General features: G+C 39.3%; 1 protein-coding gene across 1 annotated transcript in view; it reads left to right on the forward strand.

The window, feature by feature from the left end:
• LOC150080702 (neuroplastin-like) overlaps window positions 1-20,142 on the forward strand; it is a 178,770-nt gene that overhangs the window by 14,761 nt on the left and 143,867 nt on the right. The window lies entirely within an intron of this gene.

Consider the following 20,142-nt stretch of genomic DNA (forward strand, 5'->3'; position numbering starts at 1 on the left):
GGAGAATGTTCTTCCGAAAGAGTTGAAGGAACCAAAAAAAAATCACTTCAATCTGAAGATGTCCTCTTTCTTTTTTTACCGATCAGCCATGCTGTCTAAATAGCAACTGAAGTATAAATATTGAAAGTAGATGTTTTCTAATAATGAATCTGCACTGAGAGCCAGATTATCTATTTAAATCTTAAATCTAAAATTTTACAAGAAACTATTCGTGGATTACCTTTTGAATAAAACAGAATGCATATGAGCTAATTTTCTGACTTCAGTTAAAGAGTGTCCATAAATGATTAACCTGATTATGAAGCTCGATTAAAAGTTTATTATAATAGTTATTGCAAAACGGTTTGCTGCACTTAATAAAGCAACTCAAAGAATTTCTTCTCTCACAACCGCACTCCAGTAAACCTCCACATGGACACCTTTGGTAACACGTAGAACGTCAAGGCGGTAGCCAATTTTATTACAAGCGTTTTAAAGCATCTCTTGAGAAATGAAAGTCACTGCCCCATGGAAATAAATCCATAGGTGTATTATCTGGAAAACGTATTATCTGCCCCTGGATCTCGAAGCTACCCGCTGTGGTCTGCTCTACCATCTTGCCAGAAACACATCGGCTACAATGTATGATCTCACCACTGACATCACTAATGACCGCAACTATGAGAAGAGAAGAATCACCGACCACCTCGTCCAGATTTGGCAGAGAAGATGGAGCAACACAGAAAAAGGTGTAGTGACCAGAAGATTTCTCCCCACTGTCACCAAGCTGTACCCTAAGGCGCCAGCGTGGTTTCACCCTGGTCGAAATACCACCTTCCTCCTTACAGGACACGGCCCGTTTAAAGCTAAACTTCACCAACATGGCATCATAAATAACGCGGACTGTCCCTGTGGCAACCGGGAGTCCTGGAGACACTTAATGTTTGAGTGCGATTTGTATGATGACCTACGACTACGCCTAATAACGGCAATCCAATATATCCCAGACAACCAAGAACCCAGACTGTTAGACACTCAAGAGGACTACAAGACACTCAGTCGATATGCCCAGGATCTATTTTCTAGAAGGAAAACAACGATAGAAATACACCAAAGGCAACCCGCCTAGAAAGAATGCAGGAGGTCAAACAAGTAAAAAAGAAAAAAAAAAAAAAACTCACCATACCACAGAAAGACAAGACTCTAGGATGATTTGGATGGCCTACTGTCGACCCAAAACTGTACTCCCTTGTGCGGGTTTTTTTTTTTTTTCTCTTCGGAGAGGGGAGAGGGGGGTATTTGCTCTTCTCTCCTCGCCTCCCCATATTTTCACTGTCGTGGGGCATGGCATGCCCCACTGAAAATGGGGGGTCACCTTCCTATCCGACCCCTCTTCTTCCTATTTCATCCCCCCGTCTACATCCTCCCTCCCATCACTTTCTCTTGTACAGCGACTGCCCCACATGTCCAAATTTAAAACACATCAAATTTTGCCCGACCTTTTAGGCTCTATAGAAATAGTTCTCTCAGCGTAAAATCCCACGTAGCGCTTTCTAAATGCAATTTTACTTAAATCAACAGCGATAGCTCCAACCTTTATTTTAGGACCTAGTCACCGAAATCCCAGGAAAGTAAGTGGCAGGACCAGAGTATAATTAGTCTCTTGGTACACCCGGCCGGCGTCCCCGTCGCTAGGTATGGTAACATCGGGTCCCACTGGGGGCCCGGCGGCCAACAGGCCGGATGAACAATGGGCACAACAAACTACATACCACATGACCCATATATTATTTTTAAACCTCTCGCATAGACAGGGTACTGTCACTCGATACATAGAACATACGCGGAGATGGGAGAAATCCCCGGAGCCGTCAGACCCTCAACATACCTATACCTATCTGGAGAACGAGGAAGCCATGGAATGGGATCATCCCGGCCTATCCATCGGCTAGGAATTTATTATTATCATTATTATTATTTCTCGTTGATTGGGGGTTCCGGGGTTCCACCTTGTGACGGGTATTGCTACCAAGTACACAGGGTGGTTGTTGTTATGTCTGGTGTTAATGTTGGTCGAGGAACTTTCTGACTATCCTACAGGTTTATTATTATTCAGGAAATCGCGCACATATAAGTTCCAGCGTGACGGTGCCCCATCTTGCTGATGCGGCTGCATATCTTTCAGCTGAGGTGCAGCATACAATTCGAGAATATGTAATTTGCGGAGTTCACAGCGTTTCTGTGGAAGAAAAATTTTTTGATCGTGTTCACGAACTGAGTGGGAATTTTCAGATCCCCAAGGGCGACAATAATGTCTGTTAACTATACCAGACAGGTGAAATGTCGCTTCATCATTGAAAACAAAATTTCCAGAAAGTGCTAATCTTCGTCTATACGGTTGAGAATGTGAACGGTGAATTCCTCTTGTTGTGGTTTGTCGTGAGATTTGATTTCCTTGACGATTTGCATTTTGTAAGCATAAGGTTTCAATCTCTTGTGAACCACCGCGTGTGATGTTGCTCGCGGTATTTGAAGCTGCAGGTTTCCCTGCGGATAGAGTTTGTAGGATTTAGGATAAATACTTCTGAATTTCAGAAACGTTATCTGCAGATGGACTAGCTTACCTGCTCCTTTCTGGTGTAGTACATTTTCGGTTTCTTGAAACTGTTTCAACCATCGCTTCATTGATTGTTCCGTAGATGGATTTTTCTGGAATTCCCGTTGTAAACGTCTGTTTGCAGTCACTGGACAATTGATATCTCACAGCCACAACATGGATATTGTTTTCTCCTGCACTGTCGCCATTTTAGTGCTGTACTGTCGCAATGCATACTGGGATCAAGGCTGCCAATCACATGTGAAAAAATTCATTGAGTTGCTTTGATAACTGCAGAAAACTATTTTAAGATACCCATTACAGTTAAATTTTAATCGAGCTTCATAATCAGGAGAATAATTTATAGACACCCTGTAATTTTTCCTAAATTAGCGATGAATAAGTGTATAAGCTTTGCTAAGCTTATACGCTGTGCTGCCAGTTAATTAGATACATCCCTGCTGTGCACACAAATGGTTTGTCCCACAATGTTGCAAGTCACATGACCACAGTTGTGGATATAAATGCAGCAGTACAACCTTTCTAGTATCAGTTAAGCGTAAAAACCGTAGCAAAATGGGGAAAAGGAGTGATCTAACGGACTTCGAACGTGGCATGGTAGTAGGTGTAAGATGTGCTGGACAAAGCATCTCTGAAACGGCAGTTCTCCTGAACTTTTCACGCACCACAGTTTCAAGGGTGTATCGAGAATGGTGCAACGAACAGAAAACATCCTCTCAACTGCACTCCTGTGGAAGAAAATCGCTTGTTGATGAGAGAGGTCAGAGGAGGCTGGCTAAAATTGTGCAAGCAAACAGACGGGCCACAATGTCACACATCACGTTAGAGTACAACCTTGGTGCGCAGAACAAAATATCGAAACGGACCACTAGTCGAACTTTGTTGCGAATGGACTGCAACAGCCGACGGCCACATCGCGTACCTTTGTTATCAATGAAGAACAAGAGAACACGCCTCCTATGGGCACAGCAACACCAGCACTGGACCATCGAGGATCGGAAAACAGTTGCTTGGTCTGACGAGTCGAAGTTCCTGGTGCATCATGTTGATGGAAGGCTCAGAATTTGGCTAAAACAACATGAATCCATTGACCTGTCATGTCTGACGACTACTGTGCAAGGTGGTGGGGGCAGTGTTATGGTGTGGGGAATGTTTTCTTGGCACACGTTGGGTCCATTGATATCCATAGATTCACGTCTGAATGCCACATCATACCTAAACATCGTTGCTGACCAGGTGCATCCGTTCATTTTGACAGTTTATCTTCAGTCAGATGGTTACTTCCAGCAGGATAATGTGCCGATGCACAAAGCCAGAATCACTATGGAATGGTTCCAGGAACATGACAATGATTTTTCTTTGCTGCAGTGGCCTGCTCAGTCAACGTATCTCAATCCTCATGTCTGCATGGTACTCCATTCCTGTACAACGTTTTCAGCATCTTATTCAGTCCATGCCTAGACGAATTCAGACTGTTTTGAAGGCTAAAGGAGGCTCAACACTCTACTAGGTAGGAGTACCTAATAAATTGGCAGCACAGTGTATTTACCTATGCTTAGAGACAGCCATTCGAAACCATTTTCAAACTGACATTAAGTTATGTTAGTACGCTACAGAAAAGAATATGTACCACTATAGAGGCCAGTACGGTGGGTTCTCACCGATGGAGTTTTAACACGAAAGTCTGGTAGCAAACATCCAAGGAATGTGGTGGATCTATACATTTGTGGGCCCTGGTCAATTCAGTGTAATTCCTTATTCAATATAAGACGCTAGAGAAAATAATTGTACATTGATTCCCTATAGCCGGAGATCCCAAGAAAAAATTTTCAAATAATGATATTAGAAACACTAATTTGAAACTAATTTGTATTTACAAAACCGATACAATAACTGTATATACTGTGGTCTACAGTACTCATTCACATTTATAACTGCAGAAGATAATCTAATTAATGCGCTGGATCCTGAGCCGTAATTTGATATGAATAATGCCAAGTTCTTGTTTCATTTATTCAAGTGTAAATCCTGTTATGTGTGTTTGTCCCTCATCAGACACATTTCCGATTATACCTCTTGGAGATTTGGACGGTTTATTTAAAAAGTACTTGCACAAATGACTTTCCTGTAAAAATACGTGCATGATTAACTTTTCAAGGCAGTGTTATAGGTGCTAGAGCTTGCGACAGAAGTTGCAATAGTTGTATCTGATGAGAAGTGGTATCTCAAGAAAATGTAAAGTGTGGTTTCGCTAAAGGAATGAAATGCGTTTGACAAATGCCCGGAGACATTATGTACGCGTACATCCGATCAAATTTGAATGAGGAAGAATTACGAATTACTGGGTTGTGTGCAGCTGGGTAGTGGACATAGAAAATCGCTGTGAATATAAGTCTGAAAGAACTGCAGAAAGTTGTTAGCAACAGAAGTTACAGAAGAGGTAATTTTCTTCTCCCAGTCTCTGGAACCAATTTTTCAAACATGGCACAATCGCCAGATTATTCAATTGCTTGACATAGATCAATGACCGCCTGCTAGATCTGAAACAGAATAAAGACCTGGCATAGCCAATATTCTCGCAGGTTATACTAATGAAACCATTAGACTGTTTCATAATAATAATAATTATTTTTTTATAAATAAAATCAAACTAAAGAAGCACCAGTACTGAATCGAGAACCTCGCCGAAACGGATTTGTAAATCTCTAGGTGATGGGAAATAATAAGCCATTATGGGAAAGATAAATAGTTAAGCAGAACTATTAATGCCGTTACCATTAATGCAGTTACCATTAATGCTACTTATTTATTTCATAAAAGCATAATACGAGTCTCTCCTAAAAAAAAACAATTGCTCGAGATGTCAGCAAGAATAGATTCCACCCTTGAGAAACACTAAGACGTATGTACGTTATAGAATTTCACAATTACTTAAGTAGACTTAATTAAGCAATGTATTCAATGTTAATGCAGAAGGAGATCGTTTGCAAACCAGAAGAGAAAATATGTGGTAAATAGTGAGTTAGGTTATTTTGGATTAGTGCCAAGCCATAGCCTTGACACTAATATGAAATAAGCTAAGCAAAGGATAGTTATTTGATAGGTGGAGGGTGCCCCTGACCCTTTTCTGGTAAGCGGTTCCAAATTAAGGCGTCTGTGGCTTGGTCATTCAACCCTTAAGCAGCAACCAATATCGCTCAGGCAGAAACAATCAGCCAACTAACCAACCAACTATATGACAATTGTTGTTTATATAAAATAGAAAAACAAGTACACAGGAAAAGAGTGTGAAGAAAGAGCCTTCGTTTGATTTTTCCCCCCACACCGTGACTGAGTGAGAGCTGCACGGCTTTTCTCCCGGAAACAGATTTTTCATCCCAAAATAGGCAAATCGAATATAAAATATAGAAAATTTACAGATACCATATGACTTGATAGCTTTTAGCAACATCAAATCCCGAAGTAGTTTTCATAATAACACAAATTTTAAAAAAAAGTTCTATCCATTTCATTATCTGTTTTCTGGAACAACCTTTCTCCACATGTACTTCCTTTGAATTACAATCTACAGTAATTCAGGACTAAAGTCAACCCTTCTTGCCCCTTCTCAGCCTTCAACCCATGCACTGTACTAAGTACTATAGATTCTAATACCTTTCGTGTTTGGAGTTTTCATAAAATAAAAACTAATAATAATGACAACATAAATACAGTATTGAACTATTTTGATTTATTTATTTTTGCCTGATGAATAATATTTATAGCTGTTTTTAATACTGAGTACCGAAATTTGCTTTTTTTTTAATACAGGAATAGGCAACCCTATGCACTCATGCCACATGGTGGCACTCAGGAAGATTTTTTGCGGCATTCCGGTGGTACGTTACTCTAAATTTTCCATGCATTATATTCGGATTACACTTGTCAAAGTGGCACGCGTGAAAAAATCTATAACTGTAATGAACAAAAATGGCACTCACAAGGAAACAAGTTACCGATCGATGTTTATTTGTGCTATTAATCTTTCACGATGAATTTTCAAAAATTTCAAGTTTGTTTCTGAATTTGAACCATTCCAAAAAAATTAGGGTCGGTTTCCAATCTGAGCTTAAAAGTCAATAGGCCCTCCATACTAAAACAATTATATGAATTTTTCGTTAATTTGCAATAGTTTTAGTTTCTACGTCTGCACTCTTTTTCATACTATACAATTATTTTAAGTGAACTTTCATATTTTACAATAGCTTTACTTTCTACCTCTATAAGTTTTTTTTCCCAATGTCTGTATCCGACTGTCAGCGGTTTTTCAGATCTGACGATTGTTCCGCTTTCCGATCAGGTTACACCCTCGTAACTATGGGAATTATATATTCCGAAATGACCTCAGCATTTCTGCTTATCGTGAGGAAAATCTAATCAGTCTTCCCATGATGACGATTCCTCCCATGCGAAAAACAAGGTGATTTCTTGCACGATATTTATGGCTGTTTCTGTATATGGAAAACAGCAATTCGTTTAGCTGTTAATCTCCCATTGCGTAACTGATCTGATATGGATTATAATCATGGTCAGATCAATAAAAATTCATTTTTAGTAATTAATCAAAATTTGACCTACTAAAAAATTAATTCATAGAAGAGGGGATATTGGATGATGAAAAATATATTGATGTCATCGAAATTTAAATTCCTCTGCTGAAAAAATGTGACTTTCTGATTTTATCTTTCAACAAGATAATAGTTCAATTAATCTTTCGCCATCGTGAAAGATTAATTGGTATATAGCATGAATCGGCAACCTTTTTCCTTATGAGTTCCGTTTTTTCTCATTATAAGTACAGAAATATTCACACGTGCAAACGGAAAATTTACCAGTGCAAACAGAAAATCTTCCTGCGGGCCACCATGTGGCACTCCTATATAGGATTACCGATCCCTGGTATAGAGAAATTTATTTTTATTCCTATATACGCTACCACTTAACTCATACCTACTTCATCAATCTACAAGATATTCCCCAGCCACATGTCTTCGACCTCTGTCCTTGTCAGAAACCAGTGAGCAATTTTTGTACAAATATATTGATGTGGATCAGTTCGTGTTAGCTGTTGCACCACATGGACCTTGTAGCGGTACCATTAATTAATGATTGTTCAAAGAACTTCACGGAACGGATGAATGTTAATTTCTGCACCACAGCAACAGCGATCTCTTTAATAACAGCTACCGTGACTTGGGGACACCACCTGCTGGGAACTACAAATTTTAAATTCATATTATTTCTAAGGCTGCCAGAGCTTGACACTCATACCTGAATTTGCATACTTTGTCTGTTTTTCAGCCCGAATAACATGCGGATTTGCATGTTGTCAACTGAAAAACCTGAACCTGAATTGATTCAAGGAGGGGGACTGCTCCTGCTGAGATCGCTAACTACATCCTCTACTGACGATAACTTTAGGAATTCATGCACCCGTGGACGGAAAGAGAACTCTGTCCTCTCCCAACGAGTATCAGAAGGCGATGTATCGTACCGATTAAGGTGTCACGGAGGACTTTTGTGATTTATACCTAAGCCACTTTGGAATTTTTTTTTGGAATTTTCTCATTATTTTGCGCAGCCCGTTTTTGGAAATGAACCTCTTCTTAATCCTTTCAAACGCCGGGATTCTTTAAGAGTAGCTATGGTAATCAGCTTTCAGAACAAAACACGATACATCTTTTGTAATATCATTTCGAGGTCTGTTCACAGTATTCACCATCTGCGTTTCAAATCGTCGCAGTTCCTGGTTTTGGAACTTTTTTTTTTTTCTTTTTTATTCGCATTTTCCATTTCGGCATGCGATGGATTTCATCCATTTTAAATTTTATCCTTCTGTTATTGATAGCTTTCCAACTAATAACTTATTAAATTATAAAGTATATTGCTATAAATAATATGCTTGAAATTCTGAATATTAATACTATAACATAATTTATATGAAGAACTTTCTTAATGAACAAAACCACTGACGCACTAGAAACTGGTCAGTACTTTATTCAGCCGCCTGTTCAAGTGCCATCCTATAGGTTTGCGCGTTCGCAGTATGGCTTCTTGTTCTATATGATTACCCCCAGGGGCTCACATCTGGTGAGTATGGGCTTGACACACCCAGGGTCCCGAGCTGGATATCATCATTCTTCTCTTTCTTGGTGATTCCCTTCGACTTTTGGCGCTCTCTCTCTCTCAGGGTAACTCGGGAATTTTTTTTTTTGGCTGGTGCAGCATAAGCCTCAGGCTTCCTTGCACCATGTAGCTAATAATAATAATAATAATAATACCCGTGCTTTTTAGGTAAAAAGACGCTATAAAAACGCAGTTCTCGAAGATAATTGAGTATCCCATTCGTGTGTTAGAATAAAACAGATGTCGTTCACGCTTTGCATTAGAAAGAAAGCTCATGCATGCCACTACGAATAGACAAGAACTTGGCAGTGAATTTAGAAACGCTCTGTATATATAGAGTGGCCACTGAAAGACTGAAGGGTTTGAAAAAGTCATAACTTGTTCATTTTTAATATTTTTTATTTTCTTTTTTTACAGGTTATAGAGCATCCCTTGGAGATTAAAATGTGAAAGACTGACCACCCTTTCAGAATCTTCTGAAGCGATGTTCTGGCGATGCCTAGTTGAGTAGAGCGACGACGGGTAGAGGCAGATGGATCCTCAAGGATACTCTGCCGTACAACTTCCACCGCTGCGTCAGTTTGCACAGTGCGCTTAGGACCTCTTACCAGAAGATCGCCGACTGATCCAGTTCTTTCAAACCGGGCGATTAGGTTCCGAATCATGTTATCGCTAGGAGAACTTTAAAATGTTGCCGGTATTTTCTCTGAGTTTCAATAATTGATCTTTCACTGGAATAGAAAAACCCAACGAGTTTTACTCGTTGCTGGACATCATACATAGCCATTTCAATCTCCAAGGGATGCTCTATAACCTGTAAAAAAAGAAAACAAAAAAGATTAAAAATGAACAAGTTATGACTTTTCCAAACCCTTCAGTCTTTCAGTGGCCACCCTATATAAATTCCACTTTTAAGCTATAAAGTATAATTTTAGTACATTGCAAATGCCACCTCTGCGAGGCTTCATATTACCTAAAATGGCAAAGAAAGGGCCATTCATAAAATGCCTATGAACACATTTAACTAATATTTAATTAATTTAGTTCGTATTCATTTAATTTAATCCAGTTCAGTGGAGTTTAACCATCTGTAGTTGCTTCTCCTCTGCATCGTGTGTAAAATCCCATTGCTAGACGAAGTTGTGGATATTTCCGTTCTCGCAATTTGTGATCTCCGGTGAAGGTTTAACTCTCTGAAGTTCAGATTATTCATCCCGCAGAGTGACAAATCAGCAACTCAGCTTAAAAGGAAACATAGGACTTCAATAGATTCTATTATATAAGTGTCATACAAATGAATCCTTTCCCCAAAGTCAATCATAAACTCCAATCAATCTACAAGGTATTTCATTTAAAAAGTACCGGGGTCTACTGATTATTTCTATCTTTATGCTATTTATCGTCTACACCTTTTTGTCATATATGGGCCTGTAATTTTTAAATTTCATGTTAAAATTCGATAAATATAGCCCTAAAAAAATGTTGCGATTTCTAAATTTAAAAATTGCCTAATTAACTACATTGTTCTCAATGCGAAACTTGTTTCTCTTCCTCAGTTTAGCCCAAAAACGCCTTTAAATAAAACCAATTTTATTTAAATAAAAGAAAAAAAAAAAAAACAACGCGCACTGTTTGTAAAGTACGAGGAGTTTTAGCCTGGTGGGTAAAGTGCTTGCCTGGCAACCCAAAGGTTGCGGGTTCGAATCCCCCCTCGGGCTTGGATCAAAGTACTACAAAAACCTTGGGAGGTGCATTATGGCCACAGAAGCCGATGCGCCACCAACTACCAAAAAAAAAAAAAACGAAGAGTTGTCACATAACTACGGTATTCATTTTTAATCTGTTTACAACTAAACGCCGGTACCGAAACATAAGCATCACATATAACTGTTCTGTTCGTTTTTTTATTGCAAATAAGCGGTCACATCTGTTTCAGAAGTACATCGATGACATTTTTAGACTAAACTGAGGACGGAACCAACCATCCCACGCAGTTGAGAAATGCAGTTGATTAGGCAAACTTTAAATTTAAAAATCGTAAAATCTAAATAGTAATACTATTCCAATTTCAACATCAAAGCATGGCAAAACGGCTCAGACGACAAATAGTCTAAACCTAAAAATAAGCGAGTAAACCGTGGTTGAAACACCATGCGTATTTCTGAGAACCCAATAAGTAAGCATAGTAGGCTAATAACCGAATAAAGACTATTCATATTGCTTGACCAGAGAGGATGAGAGAACAAATAGCTGATTTTAAAAATGAGAAATACGCACATGGATTAATGAGATGTTTACACAGTAGGATAGCGATTAACTGGGGGTGGGTAAAATTTCCAGCTAATTGAAAATTTGAAAAATGAAAGAAAAACTCGTAAATCTGAAAAAAAAAACAAAAAAATAATAAAAAACCCGTAAATTTATGTGCGTAAATATTATACATACACTGCAGCTTGAGAAGATTTTTACGTAATTTAATATGTATATATCTAATAAGGGTATTGTCTACAAGAAGGGTATTGACTGAACAATCAATACTTGCAATAGATTCCACACATTTCTTTTGCAATAGATTCCACACTTTTCTTTTGCAACAGATTCCACACTTTTCTTTTGCAACAGATTCCACACATTTCTTTTGCAATAGATTCCACACATTTCTTCTTGTTGACCGACATGATTGATTTTGACTTTTTTGGGCCATAGAGATCCCATTAATATTAAGCTTCCGGATAATCTACTATAATTAATGCCACTTCACTGATCATATAAAATGCTGCTAACTATACGGTTACCTAAGAATCCTACAAACAATTTGAAGTGCAAATATCCAACTCTTCGAAATTTAAACTTATAAATATTTTAAGCATGAGAAAGAAAAAAAAAAAAACATAATAGTCACTCATACTATAAACACATTATGCATAAAAATGGACTGTGGCCCTTTTAGAACAAAGCCGCACTGATATATTAGTAAAACAAAAAAGTTAAAAAAAATAATAAAATAGAATAAAATAAACGAAAAAGAAGGAAAATAATTTTCTGCAAATGACACTTGTACGTATGTGGAATTTCATTAAATTTCACATTTTATTTTATTTTTAATAAAAATAATTTAATTTTTATTTTATTATTATAATCATTAGTTATAATCTTCATGGTGGATAAAAAAAAATGAAAGAAAATAAAAAGGTCTTTGAAGAATGAGTTTGGCATTTTCATCAGCAAAATATAGAGTATTCTTTTCTTTTTATAATTTTGTTTCATTCCATCATATGTGCTCAGCAAAATTATTTAACATTAATTTAAAACACGCAGAAATGCATAATTATATTAAGCATTGAACTTTTGTTTGTAGAAAATATTTTTAATCGTTTTCATTACAGTTTAGTCACGAAAAATTTATTGCATTATTTTAATAAACAAACTTCATCGTAATAATTAATCAGTGACCTTATAAAACTTGACAGAATTGCCGTAACTTGTTTTGACCTATTTTAATACCTGCAATCTGTGAACAGTCAGGGATTTTGCAGCTCGTATCAGTAACTTGTAATTGTGAAACCATTTATTAAGTAATGCCCTATTTATCTTACTTTTCTGGCTCTTGCAACACTGCGTTGCCCGGATAAAACAGATTAAATTACCATTTGTCTTGACGTGTACACTACCCTCTGTTTACACTTGGTGGTGAAGCTTGAACTTCTTTGGCTTTTGTTTCGCACTTTAACAAAGTTTGATTTTTCATAAAGAAACCAATTCATTATAGCCACTGGAATAATTTTTAATTAATTAGAATTTATTAAGAGTCGATACGCCAAGCGTAATGGTAACTGAATGTCTTGTTTTGGTACAGTACAGTACAACGCCATATTCTTTTAATTTTAATTTGCCGATGTACTGTATGAAAGTTTTTGTAAAAGAAAATGATCACATAATAGAGAAATTTATTATGATTACATATTAATTTATGATTGTGCTCACTACGATCATAAATTTAAAAATAGCAGACGTTACTTTGTTAATTAAAGCATATCCCCACCCAACAAAAATTGGTGTACACAGTGTATGCATTGCACCCGTGGATGGGCTGAACCTCACCCTTTCTTACACTCCATTCATATTCATATTCGCAAATTTTTCTTCTAAATGATTAAACTGACAGAAATCCTCCTCATAGAAAATCTGCAGTTGATGTGACTCCTTGAAGTCACGACATGACTGCCAATTTTTTGTATGGTTTTTTCACCCTATGCTAAGCTAGTAGGACTTTTCCAATACAGCGTTATAAAATACAAATGACACTTAGCGACCTAAGTGGTCTTTGCATTAATTTTAAACGGTCCAGTACACTAGATTGAAATGAATTAATGAAACTCTAGAAACAAAAGTAAGTGCAATGTTATAGCCCATCGGTGTTACATTATTTTGGTGTGTGACCAACTTGGGCAACATCACTACAAGCAGAGGTGGACACTGAACTTTCTGCGTTTTCTTAGGTTTATTATTTCATTTAAATGATGTGTTATTCATAATGAGTATGTCTGAAACAGGTGAACGTTTAGGTGATGCTTATTACATCATCCACTTGAAATTAAATAAGAATTTTCTACTGATAATAATTCATAAGCAATAACACTAAGTTTAAAAAAAAAAAAGAAAAGAAGGAAAATTTCCAAATATGATTGTAGCCAAAGTATGTTTCTTCTTCTATGTCCTCAAAACATAAAAAAAATCCCGGCTAACTTTATATTAACAAAATTAATGGCAAAATCATTAAAATAATATATTTAAAAACTCCGTATTTCAGTTGATTGAACCCCCATCATTACTTCGACTTCATTTGTTGCCATAAGGATTCTCAGCCTTAATTTTAGGATCTTGAACCAAGCTTAAATGTTTTTTTTTTTTTTTTTTTCAGTGACTTGGATATATTATAAAATTTATTACTATTTTATTTTAATTTCAGTTATTGTAAACCGTACAAAATATTTACTGTGTGGATAATTCCTCCGTGGGAGTTAGCCTGCACAGTACATCATGCAGATTAACGATACACCGTTTTACACTCGTTTGGAGAGGTTCGACGTCAACGATTGCAAGAATACTACGTCTAAAGACCTCATCAGCCACTAATTCTGGAGTTCTCTTCAGTGGAGGCTGTAGTCAACCGAATTCAAGCAGAGCGAATAGGACTTCCCCCCTGAATTATTCAATTTTTTCAGCCCGCACAGCATGTAAATCGACCCTTGAACGCACAGACAAAACTATTCGGATTAATGATATTTTGAAGGGAATTGTAGGGATCTGTAGCCATGCTGCTTGCAAGGCTTGATGATCAAGGCTTGGTGTTCCAATAGATTGCGGTCAGGAGAATTTGGAGGCCAATCAACATAGGTGATATGTTCATTGTGTTCCTCGAACCATTCGTGCACAGTGCAGACCCGATGACAGTGCATTATCGTGTTGGAAGATCCCGTTTCTGTCCGGAAAAAAATCTAACACCACAGGGTGCACATGGTCTCCTAAGAGCTTTCAGTAGACCACACCAGTCGAACGTTGGTCCACACGCACCAGGATCCCTATTTTTGTCAGCAAAACGTGCTCCATATTAAGCGGCCACCGTCACCTGCCTGGATAGTGGGCACCATGTACGATGGGTCCATGGATTCATGTTGCTTGCGCGATACACGAAGGCGGCGTGTTTCACCAGGTATTTGTGCTCATGGCGACTAGCACACTCGTTTCCAGTCCTCCCGTGTCCAAACAGCGTGTTGTTGCTGACATCACAGCACCTTGTCCTGGACAGTTTCCTGGGCCTGGACCTTGATGGAGTAGATTCCCAAGCATACGCGGATGATCTTGTCCTCATGCTACAGTCGGACAGCAGAGCCTAGATGGAAGCTACTGCAAACCAGGCCATTGACAGACTACAGAAATGGGTCAGTCTCAATCACCTGAGAATTTCCTGAAACAAAACTTCCTCGATACTCCTGAAAGGTTCTCTCGACATACACAGGCCACCGCAAATCAAGATACAGGATACCACAATAAAACTAGCGACAGAACTGAAGCATCTCGGACTTACCCTTGACAAGAACTTATCTTTCACCTCACATCTCGTACATCTGCAGAAAAAAATTAAGAGGTACTCAGCATTTATTGCCAGAGTTACTCGGAAGAATTGGGGCCTAAAGAAGAGGACACTCTCCCTCTTTTATAAAGCCATATATATCCCAGCCCTCTGCTGCGGGTGCTGGTTTAAAAAAGCCACCACGGCAGTCAATAGGAGAAAATTAGAGACTATACAGCACTCCATCCTACTAACCATCTGAAGGGCATGCTGTACTGTGAGCTCGCACGCACTCCAGGTCCTAGTGGGCTGTCTCCCCCTAGACTTGGAAATCATCCATTGCGGCCAACTCTGCCACCTTTCAAAGGAAAGAACAGTGACTTGTATTGGTTTCACCACCAACCCAATCAATAATACTGTAACAGAGAAGAAACGCCTTACAACCTTCCTTGGACAAATCTGGCAATCCAGATGTACGGACTCAACCAAGGGCGCCGTGACCCGGAAATTTATCCCTGACATTCTGCTAGTCTACCCACGTCAACCACCCTGGTTCTCACCTGACCCTGGTTCTCACCTGGTCTCTACACCACTTTTCTGCTCACAGGGCACGGATCTTTCAATGCAAAATTGGCCGCCTTCAGTATTGTAGAATCGCCACTATGCCACTGCGGTGAGGAGCAAACATGGAAGCATTTAATGCACGATTGCCCCCTCTACGAAGACCTCCGTTGCCATCTCATCACGAATATCCATTTCAAACCAAAGGATCAGGAGTACCTCATACTGCTGGAGGAGGGTAAACAGACTAAGGACCCTGCCGCGACTACCCTAGGGCCTACTGTTTAACCCTGAAAAAAAGCAAACAGACACAAGACAAACCATTGGTTACCCACTAGTGAATTTCGAACACCACCAACTCGCAGAACCGAAAACACCGCACGTAATCACACTCACTAATTACTATAAAAGGACTAAAAGAAGGTACCTACATCAAGAACAAGAAGAACTGTACTAGAAGACAACATCCCAAACTCAGACCTGCATCTCGAGGGAAAAAAAAAATACTGGACTGAACCATGTATGACAGTGCGGCTACGCTGCCAAACGCCAATATTGGCGATCTGAACCAGACTCTCTTGCCTGGTTCCCCTTTTAACTTCCCTTTCCCTTGGCAGGAGGAGAGGAGATGGCCCCCGTCTCCCCCCCTGCCGCCCCCATCCTTTCACCTGGTGAGGCATGGGCCTGCTTCACTGACTCTCTGGGGTCGCCTTCCCTGTCGTTCCTATATTTCTACCTTTTCCTCTCAGCCTTCAATCTCCCCACCCACTCTGTGTGCCAGTGAACACCCTATACTTCCAAATTTAACAACACACAAATTGCTTAGCCCATAAAACTTTCGGCCCTTCAAATTCTAGTGCTGTCCCTGCCGCGATCACCGTTCCATATGTGTGCTGTTTTTTTTTTTTTTTTTCAGGTTCGAGCCACCGAAATCTCAGGAAATTAGGTGGCAGTACCTGCCACCGTACTGGTGTACCTGGTCTGCCTCCACGGGGCGAAGTACTCATTAGGGGTCTGGCTAAATGGCCAGAGGAACAACGATACACGTAAACAATACCCATATAATTTTAACTCTCTGGCCTTTACAGTGATCTGTATCACAAGACAATGTATACCACGCGGATATGGGGGAACCCCTGGTGCCGTTTGATCCTAAACACACTTTACACTTTACCACGACATTCGCCGTTGACGATGATCAGCGGTGAGGAGTAGGTGTCTCTTGGGCCGTCTGCTATGGAACCCCGTATGTCTACGTGTGCGACGCATCGTCATTTGATATATTGTTTTTGCATTCCCCGTATGGTATTGCGAGATCAACTGTTGCACAATGACCTGCTGTTGAGCCCGTACAACGCGCTGCACCCCTCGCTTACCACGAACATCCGTCTTACCTATTTTTTACAGTTCTGTCGGCGGGAGGTGGGTTGACCCGTTCGACACCATTCTTTGTACACCTTAACCACAGTGGGCCTTGAGCAACTGACAAGATGTACCGTTTCCCATATGGAAGCACCGATGCACGAGTTCCCACAATCATGTCCTTTTGAAACTCCGTGATGTCTTTACTACGTCCCATAAATGTTAATTTATCACTCTGACTTGTACGACCGGATGCAAATTATCACTGCCTTAGCGTATGGAGCTGTTCGGCTTTTTATATTGTGAGCAATGAAGCACAGTCCATTATGGATGGGGTGTGGACATACTGTTTTGGGTAAAGCAGCACCGGTGATTGCCCACAACTTTGCTATCAGTTCTCTTGTGTTTATATACAGTTTCCTGTAAATGCTAGAACGTGTGAGTGATGTGTTGTTGATGTCGAGTGATGCAGGGTTCTGTTGTGCTTCTTGCCTCTCTGCCTTGGGGCCCGTGGAGCACCACAGACCCTTAGTCCATGGCATGGGGAGCCCGAATCAGTAATCTTGCTAGGCTGTTCCTGGGGTCGACTAAATTTCCCGGGTAGCTCAGTCCTGGGTAGGGCACACACACACACACACACACACACACACACACACACACACACACACACACACACACACACACACACACACAAAAGGTTCAGGTAGGGTTGAGAAAATGTGTGAGGACGATTGAGGTGTGGAGGGTAGAAGAAAGAGTAAGTAGGTTCAAATTGGCCAGCATACATAGTATATGCTGGAAGGCGAAAGGGGAAAGAAGGCTATTCCCTCTAGGGTTGGGACCCATCCACTCACGAGGGGAGAGACATAGTTCTAGGACAAGAGAGTGAATTTGGTTGACCTTTTGGGTGGGGTCTGAAGCAATCAGCAGCAGAGGCCTGCTGGCGAAGAATTTTATACCAGGAGTAGCCCTGGTGCCGGCAAATACTGTCCTAGGCCAGGGTGAACTACTTCATACTTCCTGCATAGGTCTGTCCTGCGTCAGCCTGCCTACCGTAGTTAGGGGATAGAAGAGTTGAGTCCACTAATGTAGTTTTTGTTATTGTCAATTTAGGGTGGTGTCAAGCCTTGTTTACTTAGTAGGTAATCCTTATTTGCGTATCGTTCCAAGCGTGTCATTTCCCTTGATTGGGCTGTCTCTTATGATGTGTCAGCGGGGCTGTTTTATCACTTGTCCACATCAGGCATCCAGGGCAGGATATAGTTGGTAATAGTTAGCAAGGATGTAACAGGGCAGGATTAACGATGAAATAGGCCACTGGCCATGTTTAAATTTGAGGCCCCTTTAATATATATACAAATACTAAATAAATAAATTTTCTGTTTATACTCCGGGACGACCAAACGGTCAGAGGAGTTCACAAGATAGACTGAATACAAGAAACAGCACCATATTCAGCAGTCACGGGCTTGAACTCCGGTCACTCAAGGCACGTGTACTTATGCACCCGAGGCCTGACCACTAGGCTACGGCGGCATTTTACATAGGTTTTATATTTATATTGTGAATAATAATTCCTTGATAAAAATGTAATGTAAGAGGTCAAAAATGTTTTATGTTTTTTGACTTGAAAAATAAAGTAATAATAAAAACAATTTTAATAGAAACTTTTAACTTATTTATTGTACAATAAAAAGGTATAAGAATAAAATTTAAACACTTAACAAGTTAAGTTTAAGTATGCTTTTATATTACACGTTTTCTTGGTTTATTATTATTATTAGAAATTTTTATCACTACTTTAGAAAATATTTACATTGAAAAGGAGGTCCCTCTTCGGATGAGGTCCCTGGCCATGATCGGTTTGACCGTAGCGTTAACGCGGCCCTGGATGTAATCCAGTTGATCTTCGTGGTGTAATATACTGTCTTGTTCAGTGAGATTACCTCTTCCTTGTTCCCAGAAAGGTACTCCTAAGTAGGTGTTGATCATTCTGTCTGCTCTAGTTATGTTTTGTGTTGGTTCCAAGCACTGCACTCGTAGTAAGGATGAGGCCACCAATGGGTCTCATGTTATGTACAATGCAAAGTGGAGAGTCAGTAAGTCTGCCTTGTTTCCTTAGTAGGAAGTTCTTATTTGTGTGTAGTTCCTTATATGTCATTATTTCTGTGATTGAACTGTATCTATTTGTGAGTCGACAGATGGTTGTATTATTTCTTGTCCACATCAAGTGTCCAGTATAAGATGTTGCCATTAGTAAGTAGGCGTATAATCGAGTAAATCTTTATAGAGCAATGCATTGCTTTATTCTGGTGAGATAGCCTCATCAGTGCTTCCAGAGAAGTTCGTCCTTAGTAGGTATTGTTCATTCTGTCTGTTCTGGTTGTATTTAATGCTAGTTGAAAACAACATCAAGTAGTGCTCAAGTATAGACTTGAACAGTTGTGCTAATATCTGGCTGTTTGGTCAGAGTTGTTCTTATCTGTTCTAGGATTTCTTCAGGTGTTTAGCTCAACTATTCTGTAAGGGTTGGCTTTCAGGGGCAAGTATACGAGAAGTACTTTGAAGTCACGGGTATTCCAGGTTTTCTGTTTCTCACAGCTGATTGACAAGTCAGGAGATATCTATCATGGAGGTATGCTTTGGGTGGTGCAGTTCGTTGGCTTATTTACATTTCTGTTCTGCTAGGTTTGTCCACGGGGTTGGAGTCACTGACTTGCTGCTTTAGTTGATTGTTGGGTGACTGGTATCAATTGTGAGTTCAGTTGTTGGCTTAGTCTGTTGTTTCTGACACATGTAACATTTACACATGGACAGTCACAAACATTTGAATAAATAAATAAAAATTTGTACAACACAAATATAACTAAATACAGTAACATTTAATATAAAACAGGAAGAGACAAATTGCTTGTACTGTACAAGAGACATTAGAACCTGCTCCCAAGGGCCTGTCCATCACTGTCATAGATCCATCACTACAGTATTCCAACTTTCTGCGCCTGCTCAGATGATTCCAGCACTGTAAAATGACCGCTCCCTGGAGAATAATTTAACATGATAACATGCTGTTGTGTATATATGTTCATATGTAAATTTTTCATTTGTTTTCCAATGTTTAATCCTACACTTGTATAATTAGTAATAATATTGTTTTTTTTTTCACCTATCTCATCCTTGTTTATTACATTGTATTAGCCTTTACTGTAAACCCCTGGCTTGTAGCCGTGAAGGATATTGTGTACGGCGTGTGAGTTTTGTATGCAATAAAGAGTTCTTCTTCTTCTTCAAAAATAAACTGAAAAAGCCCCACAGTGCAGTTAGGAGCCATACAAATTTAAATTAATAAATTTTTTTCTCATAAAAAAATTATTCTCATTTTTTT

This window comes from Mastigoproctus giganteus, chromosome 9 (genome assembly GCF_048544385.1).
Source record: "Mastigoproctus giganteus isolate SK-2022 chromosome 9, ASM4854438v1, whole genome shotgun sequence".
NCBI classification, from domain to species: domain Eukaryota; kingdom Metazoa; phylum Arthropoda; class Arachnida; order Uropygi; family Thelyphonidae; genus Mastigoproctus; species Mastigoproctus giganteus.